Source organism: Stenella coeruleoalba, assembly GCF_951394435.1.
Source record: "Stenella coeruleoalba genome assembly, chromosome: 4".
Taxonomy (NCBI): domain Eukaryota; kingdom Metazoa; phylum Chordata; class Mammalia; order Artiodactyla; family Delphinidae; genus Stenella; species Stenella coeruleoalba.
The window spans coordinates 18,840,689-18,859,172 of record NC_137149.1 but is presented as its reverse complement, the minus strand read 5'-3'; the positions used below and the strand labels follow the sequence as shown (position 1 = coordinate 18,859,172).

Sequence of the window (18,484 nt, the reverse complement as noted above, 5' to 3'; positions counted from 1 at the left end):
ACCTTAGTCTTTTCTCACAAAAGTAGCTGGAGTGGGTTGGCTGAATGCATGAAGAGGAGAGTTATCCCTGCAGGTTCTGCTTTACATACTTGCCTGTAGTGTACTTCATCCTACTCTAATGTGGAGTTTCTAAAAATGCATTTCAAGTAAATAGTAAGGAGTTGCAAACAAAAGCTTTCTGTGATTAAATAGGCATGGGAAAAGCATTAAGCCAGGCTTCTTGATTGCAGGACTTGCTGACTGTTTAATATGCTGTTGCATCTGTGACTTTCCAGCAGTGTGCACGTAACCATGGAGACCCTTCCTCTTGGAGCATCACATGGGACGAGTCGTACAGGATTGACCCTGGGAACTCTGGTCTAACTCGTGAAGGTACATCCCCAACACAGTTGTGGAGCATCCCTCCCAAGGGGTGCCGCTGAACAGAACGAGCTCCCCCACCCAGGTTTCCTTTTAGTTACTGACTCTCAGTGGTCTAACTTCAGCTGCCACCACACAAAGGCAAATGAGGAGAGTCTATAGAATACCATTAAAGTTCTCTTTGTTAGTGATCTAGTGTGGAAGAAGGGTACTTTCTATGTTTTCTCCCACTGATTTTCAGAATCTAAAGTTTTAGATCATTCATTCAGTCGAGAAATGTTTATTGAATACACAGTTTGTGCCAGGCAGATAGACCAAGAATCCCAGCCTTTATAGCGCTTATATTCTGGTGGTGGAGTCAGATAATGAACAGATAATAAGGTAAACTGTAAGGTAAGTCGGACACGGAGGATTGCTTAGGAGAGAAAAAGCAGAGGAAGATAGGGAATGTGGGGTCTGAGAGCAGGAGTTATTTTTCACCACGTTCACAAAGAAAGCCCTATGAATGAAGGAGTAAGGAAGTTAAGCCATGAGAATATCTGCTGGAAGAAAACGTCAGGCAGCGGACATAAGTCTGGAGTTTGGGAGAGCACTCAGGGCTGGAATCTACATTTGGTGTGATCAGCATGCATATGGTGTTTAACACTGAGAAGCTGGTTGAGACCACCAAGGGAGTTAGTGTAGATGAAGAAAAGAGAAGGTATGAGAATTAAGTCACAAAGTGTAAACACCTCAAAAGTTTAAAGTTCGCCCTGATGAGGAGGAGCAATCAGCAAAGGAAACTGACGTGAAATGGTCACTGACAAGGGCGAAAACCCAAGAGAGAGGCAGCCAAGTAAAGAAAGAGAATGATGGACCCAATGAAATGCTGATAGAGGAAGTGAGATGTAGACTTCACATTGACCTGGATAGAGCAATGTGGAAGTAGCTGATTTAGGAGAACAAAAACTCAGGGAATAGTGGGGTTAGAGAGAGAATGGAAGGAAAGAAAATAGAGTCAGTAGGAAGAGATCATTATTCAGAGAGTTTTGCTGTAAAGCGTAGCAGAGAAATGAAGCAGTAGGTAGAGAGGGGTGAACAGTCAAAACTGTTTTTAAGACGGGAAAAATAATAGTCTGTTCTTATGCTAGTGTAAATGATTCACTAGAAATGAGAACATGGACGATAACAGAGAAGGGGCAGAATGGCTGCAGCGGTGTCCTTGAGTGACCAAGTGGAGGTGGAATCCAGAGCACGTGTGGAGGACTTGCCCTTAGATAGGAGCACAGTCTGTTCTTCCAGGACAACAGGAGGGGAGGCTGAGAATATGGACACAGATGCAGCCAGGTGGGTAGATATGGTGGTGGGGGCACGAAGAAGCTCTCCTCTGATTGATTCCATTTTTTCTGAGAGAAATGGAAGCAAGGTCATTAGCTGAGAGTGCAGATGGGGAAGGAGGTATTGGAAGAAAAGATAAGATGTGAAATAATCATATGGGAGTGGAGGTAGTGAAAGGACTAGGGAATTTAGTGAGGTTCTCAGATAACCCTCTGGCCCACTTACGGTGGTTAGTCATGCATTGTTAGTGAGGGTAGTTGGTATGGATGCATGTGTTTCTCCAGCCAAGCTCAGTTGTGTGCATATGAGCACGGAGAAGGTGAAGAGGTGGATTTAACCACGGTTGTACTTTTGGTAGATGAAGACAATGAAATGAGAAAGTGGGCAATAATAATGATGAATAATGAGGGAAGTGATGACAAAAGGCTTGAGCAAGGGACAATCCAAAGTTAGTAAGAGCAATAAGTTGTAAGTGGTGAAGTGAAGGATTGTTTGGAGTTGGGGCACTAGAGAGAATAAGCCGGAAAGATAGAAGACGGGGGTCAGAGGGTGGGATGCTTGCAACTGAGGTTATAAAGGGATTGAAATGACTGATAATGACAAGGGCTAGTGTTGTCAAACCCAAGTTCATGTGCCCAATGCACAGTGAGGCCAAACAAACCTAAACGTCGGAGTTTGGAGCAGAGAAAGTTTATTGCAGAGCAGAGCAAGCAAGGAGAACAGGCAGCTCTTACTCAAAAAACCCGAACTCCCCAGTGGTTTTCAGGGAAGAGGTTTTATACGCAACATTTGCTGGGATGTCTACAGGGTCTGTGACCTTCCTCTGATTGGTTGGTGGTGAGGTAACAGGGTGGTGTTCCAGTAATCTCAATCATGAGCTGTCTGGTTCCAACCAGTCTGGGGTCCACAGGCTTGTATTCAGCCTGAAGTTACCCTTCTCCACCCGGGTGTGGGCCTTAGTTTCTGTAGAAGAACTCAGAGATATGTTATTATGTACATCCCTTGAGGAGGAACCAGGACTGCTTTATCGCTGCACTATTGTTTCTTGACTGATTCTCCCTTGTTTCTGCATTCCTCCCTTCCCTGATTAGTAACTGTTTGAATCTGCCCTTTGGAACTCAGGGAAGGTCTAAGAGGCTGAGGCCTTTTTCCTACAAACAAGAAACAGGGGATATAGAAAGGCTTTGTACCTTGGGAGGGCCCCAGTCCTGCCTGGTTCCACTAGTAGAATGTGACCGTAGAAGTGAGAGGCAGATGAGGTCAAGGAATTGATGTCAATAACTTAAATCACCAAGAATTGTCAGGAGCAACGTTGTAGGAGGTGAGTGACAGTTAACTAAGAGTTAAAATTTCAAGGAATGAGGGAAGGGACCTGGGTGGAGGGGGAGTGTAAACACTGAAACTAGGAGACTAGCTGGAGGTATGGGCCTTGTAGCCTACAGTTCAAAGCAGGTGTTTTGTTTTTAGGGTGGAGGAAGCAAGAATAATCTGGGATTAGCAATGAGGAGCCAGTCATTTGACATCTTGTCTTCTTTTCTCATCATCTTATACCTTCTATAGTATATCCTGCTAGCTGGGTATTTTAGAGGCTTTTTATTGCTTGGTTTTCTTTTCTCTTAAACTTGTTTTCTTGTTGTCTTCGCTTAGTGCCCCAGGGCTGTAATCCTCAGCCCATCCTGTTCATTAGAATCACCTGAAGTGGTTTTAACATTGTACCATACCCAAGCCCTACTGTGATCCATACTGATTTAATCGTTCTGGGGTGGGGCCCAGGCATTGTTTAAGCTCTCCAGGTGATTCTGATGGACTGGCACGTTGAGAACTACTGCCCTAGGGAAGAGTTTGACAGTGTTTGAGTCTTTGAAGGCATACGCATTTTTACAGAGAATGGCCTGTAGTTTTCATTACATCCTTAAAAACATTCCTGACTCAAGATTAAGTCTAAGCTCCTCATTTTTCTGATGAGAAAACTTAACCTTAATTGATTTTTTAAAAATCTTTTTCACTGGAGCTGGAGCTAGGAGTTGGGAAAAGGGAGTTTGTTAAAAGCCGCATAGCACAGGGAGATCAGCTGGGTGCTTTGTGACCACCTAGAGGGGTGGGATAGGGAGGGTGGGAGGGAGGGAGACGCAAGAGGGAGGAGATATGGGGATATATGTATATGTATAGCTGATTCACTTTGTTATAAAGCAGAAACTAACACACCATTGTAAAGCAATTATACTCCAATAAAGATGAGAAAAAAAAATCAGTTTGAAAAATTTTTTTTAAAAAATCTTGGAAGAACAATATCATATTAAGTAAAATCATGGTGTCTTTTCCAAAACATCAGCAGGGCTCTGAAACCTCCATTAAGTGGAATCCATAAGGGGAGCCCGCCACCCTGCGCATCCAGGATCCTCTCTGTCCTCCCTTCCTGCCCTCTAAAACTGCGAAATGTACCCAGGTAACAGATTCCGGGGGTTCTCTCACTGCTGGTTTCTGCGTAGGAGTGCTGCACACACCAGGCTCACTTAGCACCTGCGTTTTATGATGTGAAAACTGCACATCCACCATACGAGCATCACCTCAAATTGTATAATTTTTTTCTCACAAAGTGGAAAAAAGAAGTTTCATAATATGCATTCAACCTCTCCTGACCTCCTGAAGGAACAAGATGAGTTAAGAATGGGGTCACGAAGTTGGAGAGCCCTGGAGGCAGAAGCCCTCCCCGAGCTGTGATGGCCTGCACTGTGCTTTGCCTGCTGTGTCCAGGCTCTCACCCTTTGCCTGCTGCAGCAGGGCCAGCCCCAGCCACCAGTGCACTCGGTTTCATGAATTTACTTGCTTATGTATTAAAATGCTTGCCAATGTGAACTCTGTGGACCTGGTTCCTTCACCACAGACCTTAAGCCTTTGATAGGGAAGGCAGGAATGTCTTGGAATCATGCACTTTAATTATAGCCATAATCTTTACTTAGCCATCCTTTATCTAGTCAGTTGGGATTCTGAGATGCCCAAATTAAAACATGACATTTATTTTTTTTAATTAAAATTTTTTTTAATTCTTTTTTTAACATTTTTATTGGAGTATAATTGCTTTACAATGGTGTGTCAGTTTCTGCTGTATAACAAAGTGAATCAGCTATATGTATACATATATCTTGGACTCCGAAGCAGCCAAAGCAACCATGGGTTGACCTGTGACGCTCCCCACTCCTCCATAGTATTTGGATCAACTTTTGGAGGAGCCCGGGATGACACACATAAATGTGAAGATTTCAGCACGAGGTCTCCAGAGTGGAGGCTGCACGTTAGCTGTCCTTAGGTGCCTCTGGTCAGAGTTCTGTTTAGCTCACGTGGCATCTTAAAAATATTGTTGGGGTCACATTTGGCAAAAATATTGAGTTGACATTTAAAACTAGGAGGTGCCACAACTTCTTTTATGTAACCCGGGGTCTGAATTCCAGCCAGGCAATCACTGGCTGGAGTTGATTAGCTCCTGTGCCCCTTTGACAGGGTATCTCCCCAGTTTGCTGTAGTCCCCACCACTCCTTATCCATCCCAGCCCCCTGCCTCTTCATGTATTTGCCGTACTTGTCTGGCTTATGGAGGCACTTGTGCTGGGCACCTACCCTACAACTAGAGTCTACAAATGGAATCCAGTCCAGTCTGATGGGAAGCCAACCCCAAAAAGATAACCTACATTTTATCTTTATTTGGGGTTGTGAAAACCCAAGAGGAGGGGCAGCCCGGGGTGGGGGGACAAGGCTGCCCTAGGCTCTCTGGTACAATAGAAAGAGCATCTGCTTCAAGAACAAACAGCCCTGGGTCTAAATCTAAGCTCAGCTACTTGCTAATAGTTTAACTTTGGGTGACTCAGCTGCTAAGAACCTGTTTTCTTTTTTATACAATGGAGGTATTAACTGAAACATGTTGTGAGGATAGGAAATAATATATATAAGAAAATACCTACCACCGTAAATGCTAGCTGCTGGTATTATCTACTCCTCCTCTCCTTTCTGGCCCATGCACATTCTGAGTACTAGAGTGTACACATACACAGTGCTGGTGAACATGTCAGCAGGGAGAGAGGGTGCTGACAGTAATACTGGCCAATAATGATGACGCCAAACAAACTGAAAGGTATTCCAGAGATCTCTTGGCACCTCAAAGAGCTAGGTGCGCAGAGCTCTTGTCATAGCGGGTGGTTTCTGAAGTACCAGGACCCTAAAACCAGGACCCTGAAACTGATCAAATGTTTTGTGTCTCTGCTGTGCTGATAGGCCAGGAGAGAAAGGCCAGGAATCTGCACTAGAGCAGTGGTGGGAGAAAAGGAAAGGAAGGGACATATTTAAGAATTCTGTAAGAATTAAAACTGATAGATATGTAAGGAGTGTGTTGGTTTTGTACTCTGTCTACTTCGCTTAGCTTGGAGTCAGCATTTCCCAGAATTCCCTTCTTTGTACAGTTCTGGGTCGGGAATAGCCACACAGGCATTTTGGTGTCATTTGTAAGGTGGAAGTGAGACAGCAGCCACCCTGTTGCCACTGATCTTCTGGCTCCCCTGGGCAGCAGCTGACCCACAGCCTCCGCGAGTGCTGGGCTGGGCACATGAACAGCTCAGACCTGTGGTTCCAGCTTTTCCTGCTGGTCATCAGAGTTAGGTGCAGGGAGAGACAGACATGAGTTCCCATGTTTCCTTGTAGGTTCTAGTTTATCCTTGTGATTCTAGTTTTCCCTCACTCTTCCCCAAGTGTGTTCAACTTTCCTTCCTGACTGCCAGCCCTCCTGACCAAAAGTGACGCCACTGGATAGCTTACTGGAGTAGCCGGAGGCAGTTGCCATAAAGAGCCAAGAGCCTTCCATGGACTTGAGCATCAGCCCTCATAGTTCCACGCTAGCAGCTGGTTAGTATTTTTCTCTGGAAATAGCTAATTCAAATTGAAATGTACAGTTTGTTTTCAGTCGTTTACTTCCCTAGCTTTTCCCGTAGTTGTGTGAGGTCTGATTCCTACAATCAGTTCCTCAGTCCATAATGTCCGTAGCTGTTCTTCTCCCATGGAACCCTGACCGATACACGGACGAAGGGAAGGAAATGATGGAAGGTTTCCAGGTCTCTGGCTTGGAATATGAACTGGATGGTTGTGTATGAAGCATCTCCAAAAAATAGCTAAAGATACATAGCCAAAGCTTCTGAAAGGAAGCCCCTAATGGCTCTGAAACGAAGAAGCATTGGACTACTCTAGAGAACCCAGAAATCTAGGGAAACTTCCTTTCCCAACTCAGGACTCATTTTCATAAGGCTTCATCTCCAGGTCACACTTTCATCTGCCTTACTGCTCCGTGCGAAAAGAGATTTATCTCTAGATGAATTTGTCTTTGGATGGATCAGACCACCACTGCCCTCAGAAATTATGGCCAAAACTATTTATCCTTGGTCCATATTAATATAACTTCCTTACAATCCATCTGTATATTTTTATTTCTATATGCCTATCATATACAGTCTGAACAATTCTAGCAGAGAAGGTTTGCCTAGCAAGGTGGCTCTGTGACCTTAAGGAGACTAAACTTGATTGGGAGAAGGAGTTACAATGGAAGGAGGGTCTCGCCGTCCTTTTATTCCTTTTATTGAAGGTAGAGAAAACTACTAAGAAGAAATAGCTAATCCAGTTTGAAATGTGAAGTTTATCTTCAGGATCCGTTTTCACGTCATATCATGATGGCCTCCCTAGTTTTCTCCAGCTACTCTTTAACCACACTGTCTATGGTGGTTGCACGCTTTTATGGTGGGAATGAGAGGGAGCTTTGAGAGGTGCTAGGGAGAGCTCTTGGTTTTTTCTCTGATCCAGGACTGAAGATTTGAGGCATAACTCGCAATCATTGTGTGTGTTTAAGTGTGGTTTTTTCCAGTTGGATAGGAATGACTTCATAGTGTGTGAGCATTTTGGAAATGTGCAATATATCATAAATTTGTTCCTAGAGTATCAAAAAGTTGTTTGTCAGCTGTTTTTCTTTCTGAGAATTAAAAAAAATTTTTTTTTAATCTAGGGGAAAGCTACAAAACTGGAGAGCAAATGAGTATACTCACATCCGTCAACCTCAGAAGACGTTTTAAAGCATTTTATTGAGGCATGAATTGAATTGAAATACTACTGAGAAAGGTAAAATCTTTGTATTATCTGACCACTTCTCACCACCTCCACTGCTGCCATCCTGCCAAGCTCTCATCACCTCTACCTGGAGTATTACAACAGCCTCCTACATGGGATCCCTGCTTCCACCCTCTCCTCCTACAGTTATTCACAATGCTCTACAGCCAAAGGGATACTTTTAAAATATGTCAGATTATGTCAGTCTTCTGCTCAAATTCCCCAGTGGTTTGCTTTTCCCTCAGGGTAAGAGCTAAAGTCTTTGCAATGCCCAAAAAGGCCCCACATCATCTGCCCTTTGACCCTCACTCTTCTCCAAATACACTGGCCTCCTTGCTGTTCCTTGAATATGCAGGCACACTGCTGCCCCAGGGCCTTTGCACTAACTGTTCTCTTTGCTTGGAACACTTAGCCAACTTCTTCAAGGTTTTGTGCAAATCTTACCTTCTCTATGAGGCTATGCTGACAGCCTTATTAAATAGCAAACTTCCACCCACTGCCTCACTTCTCATCCATCTTACTCTGCTTTTCCTTTTTTTCATTGTAATTATCACTTGTTAATATCCTGTATAATTTACTTATATGCTATGTTTATTGTTTATTTTTTGTATCCTCCCACTAGAACGTAAGCTTCATGGGGCCAGGTATCTTTGACTTTTTGTACATTGATGCAGCCAAAGTACCTAGAATTGTGGCACATAGTAGGGGCTCAAAAAATAGTTGTGGAGTTGAATTAAATGCTCATAGTAGATATTGAGATTCAGCAGTTATAGTATAATGAGCTTTATTATATGTACAATTGATCTTTGAACAGTAACACGGGTTTGAACTGTGCAGATCACTTACAGGTGGGTTTTTTTCAATAAATATGTACTACGATACTGCACATTCCATGGTTGGTTGAACCCGTGGATGTGTTCCCCTGGATACGGAGGGCTGACTGTAAGGTAATACACAGTTTTCCACTGGGCAGAGGGTTGGTGCCCCCTAACCCCCCAACTATTCAGGGGTCAACTGTTCAGAATCAGAAACAAGTGTGCAGAAAGATATAAAAATGATTTGGTTGTAAGAGTTGTCTGTCACATATGATATGCTATAAATCAGAATTAAAGTGCTTATGGCTTCTGTGTCCAGAGGTGATGGATGTTGTTCAATGTCACACCAACATCATGGCCACCTCGTTGTCCTAACAATGATAGAAGAAGCTGTCTCAAAATATCAAAAGAGACAAGCAAAGCATGTTTTAGGAGGGATACTCAAGTACTAGTATCTGAAGTCAGTTATCCTTTGTATAATAAATTTCCCGTAATCTAGATATAATAAACTTTAATAGCTGTTGAACGCTTTTCCAATGTGGCTGGCACTATGTGAGTCGCTTTCCATGTTTGAGATCACTTAACCCTTTCACAAGCTAGCAAATGGATGTTATGATTTCGCAGATGAGGAGACTGAGAGAGAGAAATGCTCCCCGACATGCTCAGTGTCACACTGACAGTAAGTGGACTCGCCTGAGCCAGGCAGCCTCCTGAGACGGGTTTCTTTGCTGAGCATACCAATGAAAAAAAAAAAAATTGCAGGGAATTTGTTTGCTTGTTTGTACTTGTAACATGGACATTCTCACTCTCTCTTCCCCATTCTTTCCCTCTCACAGAGGATTCTTTGCTTTCAGGATGGCTCTTGGGTTCCCTTTTGTTGTACAGAATGCAATTGATGAGAAGGTGGGACCCTGAAAAGACAGAGGTTAATATAGATCCACATAGTAAAACTTTAATCAAAGAAGGGAATGGCAAAAGCCTACTTGGCTTGAGCTTATGGTAGCATTTTTTTTTTTTTACATGATCCTGAAGATAAATTTTGGAACTAATTTAATATTAAGGCAATATTGAGGATAAGATGGGGAAATCAGATTTTAAACAGATTTAGCTAAGTGTGTATTTTGAAAGTAATCCCCCTATGGCACATTCAGGAGAGACTATTGTGAGAGATAAAATAGTGTTTATCTACTTTTCAGTCGCTGGACAGTTGTTTCTTTGAATTTCACATAGGATTGTATCACAAAGTGGCTTGCTTATATGGATTATTATGTTTTGAAAGGAAGGAAAATGGTTCATTAGCTCCACCATCACCCAAGCTCAAAATCACAAAGTAACCTGATGCCTCCTCTATTGCTACATAGTAAATCACCCCAAAATTTAGTGGCTAAAAACCACAATAAGCACTTATTATGTCTCACAGGTTCATTCCCCTGTGGACCACCCCACAGGACTTCTGGAAAGCCTCACAGCATCGTGGCTGGCTTCCCACAGACTGGGCAAACCAAGAGAGCAGGAAGCTACATCGTCCTTAGGACCTCGCCTTGGAAGTCACACACCATCACTTCCACCATGTCCCACTGGTCACAGGTCAGTTCCAATGTGAGAGGGACTCACCAAGGCATGAATACCAGGAGGTGAGGATCACTGTGGGAAGGGGGTCATCTTAGAGACTGGCAACCACACCGCCCTTTTTCTTTCTCCCCAAATCCAAATGGTCCCTGAATACTGACTCTTCGTCCTTTATGACCTTTTCTATTTCTGCCGTCTCACTATTTAACTCCAACACCCCATCCTGATCATGTCTGGACTAATGTAGTGGTCAGAAGGCCCTGACTCTCAAGTTCTCTTTCTTCAGCTTCCAGGGACTGTCTGTAGGGTCCTAGAGCAGCGCCATCCAGTAGAACTCTCTGCAATGATGAAAATATTCTCTATCTGTACTGTTCAGTAGAGTAGCCACTCACCACAGGTGGCTATTGAGCATTTGAAATGTGGTTAGTGTGAGGAAGTGTGTTTTTAATTGTGTTTGCTTTTAATTAATCTGAATTTAAAGAGCCACATGCGGTAAGCGGTTACCAGAGTATTCAAGACAGATCTAGAGCCTATAGTTCTATAGATTTAAAAAAAATTTTTTTTATTGAAGTATAGTTGATTTACAATGTTGTGTTAGTTTCCTCTGTACAGTAAAGTGAATCAGGTATACGTATACATATACCCTCTCTCTTCTAGACTCCATTCCCATATAGGTCATTACAGAGCACCGAATAGAGTTCCCTGTGCTATACAGTAGGTTCCCATTAGTTATCTTTTATATATAGTAGTGTGTATATGTCAATCCCAATCTCCCTTTTTAATTCCCCCTCCCTAGTTCTATAGTTTTATAGCACACAGTAGGCATCCCACTAGACAGACCTTCTTTCCCTCTTCTCTGTGGCCAGCTGTGGTGCTCTGTGAAAATCTGAAGTCGAACGCTTAGAGATAGAGCAAAGAGAGTGTTCTAATTCCCACACAGACTGACTTACACTCCTTCTGTGCCCATGAACCAGGCATGTTGGAGAATAAAAAGATGTGACTCTGTCTTGAGGAAGGTGTGATGATCTAGGGAATTCAAGCTGCACAGACACCAGGAAACATCTTGGGTTAATACGATAAGTGAGAGAAAATAGTTAACTTGCAGTTGCTATTTACGATTTTATTGTCAACCGAAAGCCTTTTAATATAATCCCATTTACATCATCCCCACCACCTTCACCACCCCATCCCCAGGCCCTCTGGACCATATTGTGTGTAACCCTCACAAAGACCTATGGTGTAGATGTATTACCCTCCCTCATTTTTATAGATGGGGAAACTGAGGCTCCGGGAGGCTGGGAAACTTACCTAAGGCCCACACTGTGAGTGAGTGGCAGAGAAGGGCTTTGACCCCAGGACTGTCCTGATCCAAAGCTTATTTTTTCAACCCTCCTGCTCTACTGCCTCATTCTTTATAATACGTCCTTCACATTGCTTACTTGGTTTTGAGTGTCTCTGTGTATGATTCCTTTTTCTCGATATTATTTTAAGTATACAATTACATAAATAAATACAGTTTGAATTTGGCATTAGTTGTAGCCTGGTTTACCCATTGTTGAGAGTAATCACAGAACATAATTTACTACCCAGCCTGTCTCCTCTAGGGAAGCGGGAGGCAGCCCAGTGTGAGTTGTACGCTTAACATTTGCTTACAGGGTCAGCTTTTTGTATTTTCTCACATCTGCACATTGGACTGTCAGAATCTGAAGGGAACGTATGATTATCAAATGTTTCTAGACCAACTTCCTCATTTTCAGAGGAGAGAATTAGAAGGCCCATGAGCTTACATAACTTGCAATGGTAATTCTCAAGAAGGTTAAATTATCCCTCACCAAAGAAAAGGCAGCAGAACTTTTAGAAATCCCTCTATGCACATATGGGTTATGTTTTATTTTATGATATTCCCAAATCCACTTGTTCACAAATTCAAAGTGACAGTCTATAGGCAGCTGCTGCTGCCATCTGTTGGCGATGAGCAGAGCTGATGCATAAGATGGTTTCTATCTATGAAAGTTCTTAAGTTGAAACTTCATCACAGGAACCTCTGCATTCATCAAAAAAAAAAAGAAAGTAAAGCGTGTGGAGTCAGATAAACCCGGGTTCAAATCTCGGCGTCATGCGAGAAGTGTCACCGCTTTAATTCTTGGTTTTCCGTTTGTAAAATGGGGATAATATCTAGTTCACAGAGATGTTGTAAGAATTAAGTAACAAATGTATATTGGTTTGGGTAAATGCTAGCCAAAATTTCAATGGCTTAACGTCGTCTCTTGTTAACATCACAGTTTCTTGCTCACATCACAGGTCAGAGTGAGTGCTCTAGATCACCACGCAGCTCTCCTCCAAGTGGCGATTCCGGTCCAAGCTCCTTCCATCTCATGACTCCACCATCTTCAACTTTGGCCTCCAAGGTCACCAGTATCCACCAGGAGCAAGAGGAGAGGGCGTGGAGGTGTGTAAGGAGGTGTTTGTGGGCCAGCCCTGGAGCTGCATACATTACTTCTACACCCACTCCATTGGTCAGAGTTCATCTCATGGTTGCATCTCACTGATGGGAAGATGGGGAAACATGGTCCAGCAGTGTCTGCCGCAGCCATAATTTTTAGCAATAGAAACATAAGCCTCACTTTAGTGAAGTTACGAATTTTTCTTTAGGTATTATATAACACTATATTTTTCTCAGTTTTTAGTATGAGGCAGATCTGAAACTAAAAGGTAGTGTAGTGTGGTGAAATGAACAGTTGTCTTGGAGATGTGGCTTCGAATCCTGTGTGATCTTGGACATATCACTTGGCCAATCTGAACCTCATCTGGAGAACGATGGGGGTAAAGCCAGCTGGTACCTGCATAGTCTGCCCTCACTCCCATCTCTCCAGTTCTACAGGTTTACAGCTTTGTGCACAGAGGTAATGCAAAACAAAACAAAACAAAACATGCCGGTGACTCTCAGAGTAGACAAGTGGTAGGACACAAGTGTGGATGGGCTTAGATGGGAAGATTTCTGAAAGAGAAGTCACTTTAAGCCCATTCTTGGAGGAGGTGATGGTCCTGAGTAGAGGGAATGAGGTATGGGATGCTGTGCAAAGAAGGCATGAAGAGGACCATACAGAGAATCTGTGGGAGAGAGCATGATGAGGGGAAGTGCCTGGCTGAAAAGGGAGAATGTGTTGGAGTAGGGCTGGGGGTGCATTAAAGATGTAGTTTGATAGGAGGGGGAAAGAACAGGTTAATCATAGGCTGCCAGACTCGGGTGGTCACATTTAATACAAAAGGATCCCAATAGGAAGGCAGTTATGGTTTTTGTATGGGTGAATGACATCGTGAAAATCTGCTAGTCATTGTGAAAAGCAATCTGATTAGATCATAGCTTGACTGTGACATAGCACTTGATGGGACAGTACTCCTTATTAAGTTGCTGAAATTCTTACGTTTAAATGCTCCATAAATAATCTTTCAAATATGTTATCTGAATTACATATGCATTTCAAGGAAAAAGAAGGAGTTTTACCTGGTAATGGAGGAAAGATGAGGATGTGGGAAGAATCAAATTGTTTACATTGAAAGAGAGCCCTCATTTCTCTGCTTTATTTTATTTTATTTTATTTTATTTTTAATTGAGGATATATACGTAGGTAAGACATGAGTCAGAGCAAACTCAGAAAGTACCTAGAAGCCTTCAGCATTTGAAACATGCTAGCTAGTTTCATGTGGGTGAAGCCTGGTTTTCAGGAAGACAAATTGAAAATAGAACTTGTTTGTTTAGATTTTGCCATTCTCTGGGGGACAAACATACAAGGATGGTCCATGAACCAAGAGCGGGAAGAATTTCTTCTTGGGAACTGCTGCAGAGCCTTGATTGGAGAGAATATGGCCCCAGAGCATCCCCTGAGCACGTTGCAGCTTTTCTCTGGACCGAGTTTGGGGAGATGCTGTCTTAGCAAAGTCTGAGCAGAAGTTCAGTCCAGTCCTTCAACCAGGTCTCCAATAAAGGCCTCTGTCACACTCTCGAGAAACACTAGAGGACTGAAACTTTCCACGGGAAAGCTGTTGATGATGCCCTTGACTCTCCGTCATCTCTAATAAGCTCGTGGGAAGCATTATTTCTGTTTGTTTGTTTGTTTTTAAGAAAAAGGTTACATTTTACATGAGTAACTATTTGTTATTTACTACATACGATTTTTTTTTTTTACAGAAATGTAATATTCTACTCTTAAATAACCACATGAGCTTGGCGAGTCACGAGGCTTTTCTGGGCTTCGGGCTTTGGTTTTCTTCTCTGTAAAACACAGAGACTAGATTATATAATCTCCGAAGTTTCTTCCTGATCTGAAATGATAAGTTCTAATTCAAACAACTTCCTCTTTCTGGTGAACTGTCATGAAGCCTGAGGTTACTTTATCACACTGTTCTAAATCTCTATCACTCTTAAAATGTATAGGAAGAAGACTGGCAGCTCATCGAGCGTGCACTGCAGGAAGGATCCTCAGTTCAGCACAGCAGCAGGTTGGTGGGAGACTGAGCTCAGAGCTATTTCCCTCCCACCCCCGCAGTCAGGGGGGTGTTCACACCTTTACGCTTCTTAGAAACACCAGTGTTTTTACTGCGGCTGTGCAGTAGATTCTCTGGCTGAGCGCACTTCCCAGTTTGGCAGTAGTTTATTTGCTATCTACTCTTATTCTTTATCCACTTCCATGTTTTTAAATGGGTTTTACTTCTTTCTCAGAAGGTAATTTCTTCTACAGCAAGACCGTATCCTAAAGAAAGCAATTTTATATACAGGGTCCAGGACAGAGTGTGATGTGATGATAATATGGTAGTCAGTGATGGGAGCTAGAAAAACACCGTAGGATTTTAGAGCTGGGCTAATTTGGTAGCCATCAGCCACATGTGGCTTTTAAAATTGAAATTTACTAGAATTGCATTAAATGAAAAATTCAGTCTCTCCACCATACTGGCCACATTTCAAGTGCTCAGCAGGCACACGTAGCTAGTGACTGCCATTGTGAACGGCCCAGATATGGCACATTCGCATCACCGCAGAAATTCAACTGGACGCTGCTGCCTTAGAGCTCAACTAGTCATAGAAACATATTCTTAAGAGATGTCAGGGAGCTTGAAAACCACCTAATACACTCTTCTATCCAGGATGGTTCAGATCTTTCCAGGACCAAAGACTTTATCACCTTGCAAAGCAGTCCATTCCATTTTGGGAAAACATTATACTAGAACGTTCTTCCTTACACTGAGTCAAAATCCATATCCCTGTAACTTCTGCTCTCTCTCTCTCTCTCTCTCTCTACATTCAGGATAAGTGTAATAATTCTTCCACTTAGATCTTCATCAGAGCAATAATGCCACTATTGTGTCAGCTTCCCCTCATCTTTTCCAGTTAACCCATGCCCCCGGGGAGGAGGCTGAGGCCAGGAGCAGTTCTGCCTCACGCCTCGCAACTCCACGGCAGAGCTGGGACTGAGTCCAGGTTCCCATCTGGTGCGTTCCAGTCAAACCTCACTGCTTCCAAGTCTACCAACTACACCGTTAAAAAATGTGTGTATATGAGTTTATAGAGTTGCAGTTCTTGGTCTTTTATCTTTCTTTCCAGTTTGCTGTTGTTCTCTAATGTTTTATTCTCTTTTTTCACCGCATGCTTCCTAAGAGACTCTAGGCTGTTTCTTCCCCAGTAGAACAAAGATTACAGGAACTCTGCATGAGTATTTCAGAACATAAAACAATTGCTTCCCCGGTCCTAATGACCCCAGCTGCCAAGCATAGAAATCACATTGAATGGCTTGCTTCAGTTTGCCAGTTTGAAAGCAGTATGAGGATAGAAGAGGAAGCTGGAAGCATTCAAGGTAGATGATCTACTTCCAAATGGTGTCTAGAAGAGAGGTTACTCTTGATAACTGTTCATTAAGAAAGGGCAGCTACCTCTCCATGGGCTCTGTGGAGACTTTGCAAGTGAGGTATTGCGTTAAGTGCCAGTTAACAGCTTCAGATCTGTTTGACAAACGCTCATCCAGGTGTGGGGTCTGTGCCGGGGCAACAAAGATGATTGACACACGGTCTTTACCCTCCAGTCATTGGCAGGGGGGCCAGGTGGAGTCAATGAACAGGCAAGGACCACTCTAGACCACCCCACTGAGCACTTGGATGTGTGTGTTTCAAAGCAACCAGCAGATCAGTCTCGGAGCTCAGCTGGTCACAAGCAGTTGCTGTCACAGGAAAGCAACTGAGAGTCACTAAATAAGGGGAGCCACCAACCAAGCTTTCTAGGGAAGAGGACTCTGGCCAAACCAGCCTGGGCCCAGTGGGAGGTCTGGCATTGCACAAACAGCTATCCTCTCCACCAACAAAAAACTGCTACCTGATTTCACTTCATTAAATTTGGCATACCATCAGAAACAATAATAATGTCACCAACTTCCACTGCCAGCCATGTCCCTTAACATCCAGTGCTAGGTCCGTGGTTGACTCCATGTATGTATGCATATATTCTTATGCGTATATGCACATAGCACATCTAAGTAGGATTTTATAGAGAATTATTTTGTGTGTATGTATACATATGCATACATATATAGGCATGATTTTAGGCATGATTTTAGGTTATATGTTTTACATTTTCATGGTCTTATAATTTGTGCATAAATGTATATTTACATAATACATATTTCTAGTTGTGACACTGATATAATATTTTTATATAACACGTATCATGTATATGTATGCACACAGAAACACTAAGGACATTCCTGGAAGGATACACAAGAAATTTTTCCTGGTGGTTACCTCGGGGGAAGCAGGAATGAGGATCTTGGGGCTGGAGTAGGGAAGGATACATTTGTATTTCATTTTATAGCCTTTATTTTTTACTGTCTATTACTGTTAGAGCAACAGAATCATTTTTATTAATACTGGGTTACACTAAGGACATCGTCATCTATCTTCGCCCTGTTTTCCAACATGAGCTTCAAAGTGCAAATAGAGTTAAAAGACCTTGTTCCAGCCTGCATTTATCCAGGCACCTTACCTTAGATGATTGAAGTTGCTGTGTTTTCTCCCACATCTGCTAACCTGAGATAACTGGGCCCAAGTTAAGATCAAATGAGGTGATATATATGACTATGTGACAATGCTCTGCGAACTGTGAACCCCTCATGCAGGTCCATAACACTGGCTGGTCAAAGAGAGCTCACGACTACCCAACTTCACTGAAGTCATCTAGGTCCTGGTCCTTTTCATTGGCCCATTCTGGAAAAGGGATATGCATGGTTGGGGGAGGGCTGTGATGCAATGACAGGGAAAGTAGTGGGAGCACGAAGAAAAGAAATGAGAGGGACAGTAGTACAGGCTAAGCTAGCAGAGGGTGGGAGAGGAGGCCTCCGGGAGCCTGATGTAATCCAGGCCTCCTTACGGAAGGGCGCTCCGCTCTGGCATGAGGCCTGAGCTGCCATAACTTGCCCCTATTCCCAGCTGATCTGTGAAGATCTTTGCTGGGACAACAAGGTATCATTCTCGATAGTTTCATGAGACTATAGTGAATTCGTGTCTCCCTGTCCAAAGGCTGAGCTGCCTCCCACTGTCCCCTGCCAGAGTCCTTTATTGACCCTCTTGAATCCTCTTATTTAATTATTAATTCAATCAACATCTATTGAGTCTCTCCTCTGTGCTCAGTCCTATGGATATGGGATGAAGATGATAATATCCCAGCCTTCAAGATAGTCTCTGTTAATAGTGGGTAAGGACATGGAAGTAACAATTACAATGCAGTGTGTTACCTAGTATGGCAGAGAGCTGTACAGAGTGCTGTGACAGTGACTAACTATGAAAGGGACAGAGAAGAGACATTGAAGGGTAGGTAGGAGTTTGCCACACAGGAGGTTTTGAACAGAGTGGTTTGAAAATGCATGAGAGAGTCAGAGGAAAGTCAATAATTGGGTTTGGCTGAGATACAGAGTAAGGGCAAAGTGACAAGAGGCAAATCTGAAAAGGTTGGGTAGGGTCAGGTTCTAAATGGCATTTTGTGTCATGCCAAGGAGTTTGCACTCCGTCCAGTACAGAAGAAAGGGCTAGGGAAGATGGGATTCCGTTCCTTTGCTTTTTACATCTTTTCTAAAGAAAAACTTGTATAACTACACAGTTATTTACCTTTAATAATTCATTCATAATAAGAACCTTTCAACCTAATTATTTCATTGCGAAGTGTAATTTGTCATTTATATTCAATTTCTTTCAGATAATTGATTTCGGCCACTCAGTATTAGCAAGCATAAAGCACGGAAGAAATTTTAA

General features: G+C 42.9%; 1 long non-coding RNA gene across 1 annotated transcript; it reads left to right on the top strand.

The window, feature by feature from the left end:
* The first annotated feature begins 232 nt into the window (after positions 1-232).
* LOC307185856 lies at positions 233-10,124 on the top strand. The gene is made up of 3 exons (XR_013828188.1): positions 233-372; positions 7,711-7,823; positions 10,047-10,124. It is a non-coding gene; the product is annotated as an uncharacterized lncRNA (long non-coding RNA).
* The last annotated feature ends 8,360 nt before the right edge of the window (positions 10,125-18,484 follow it).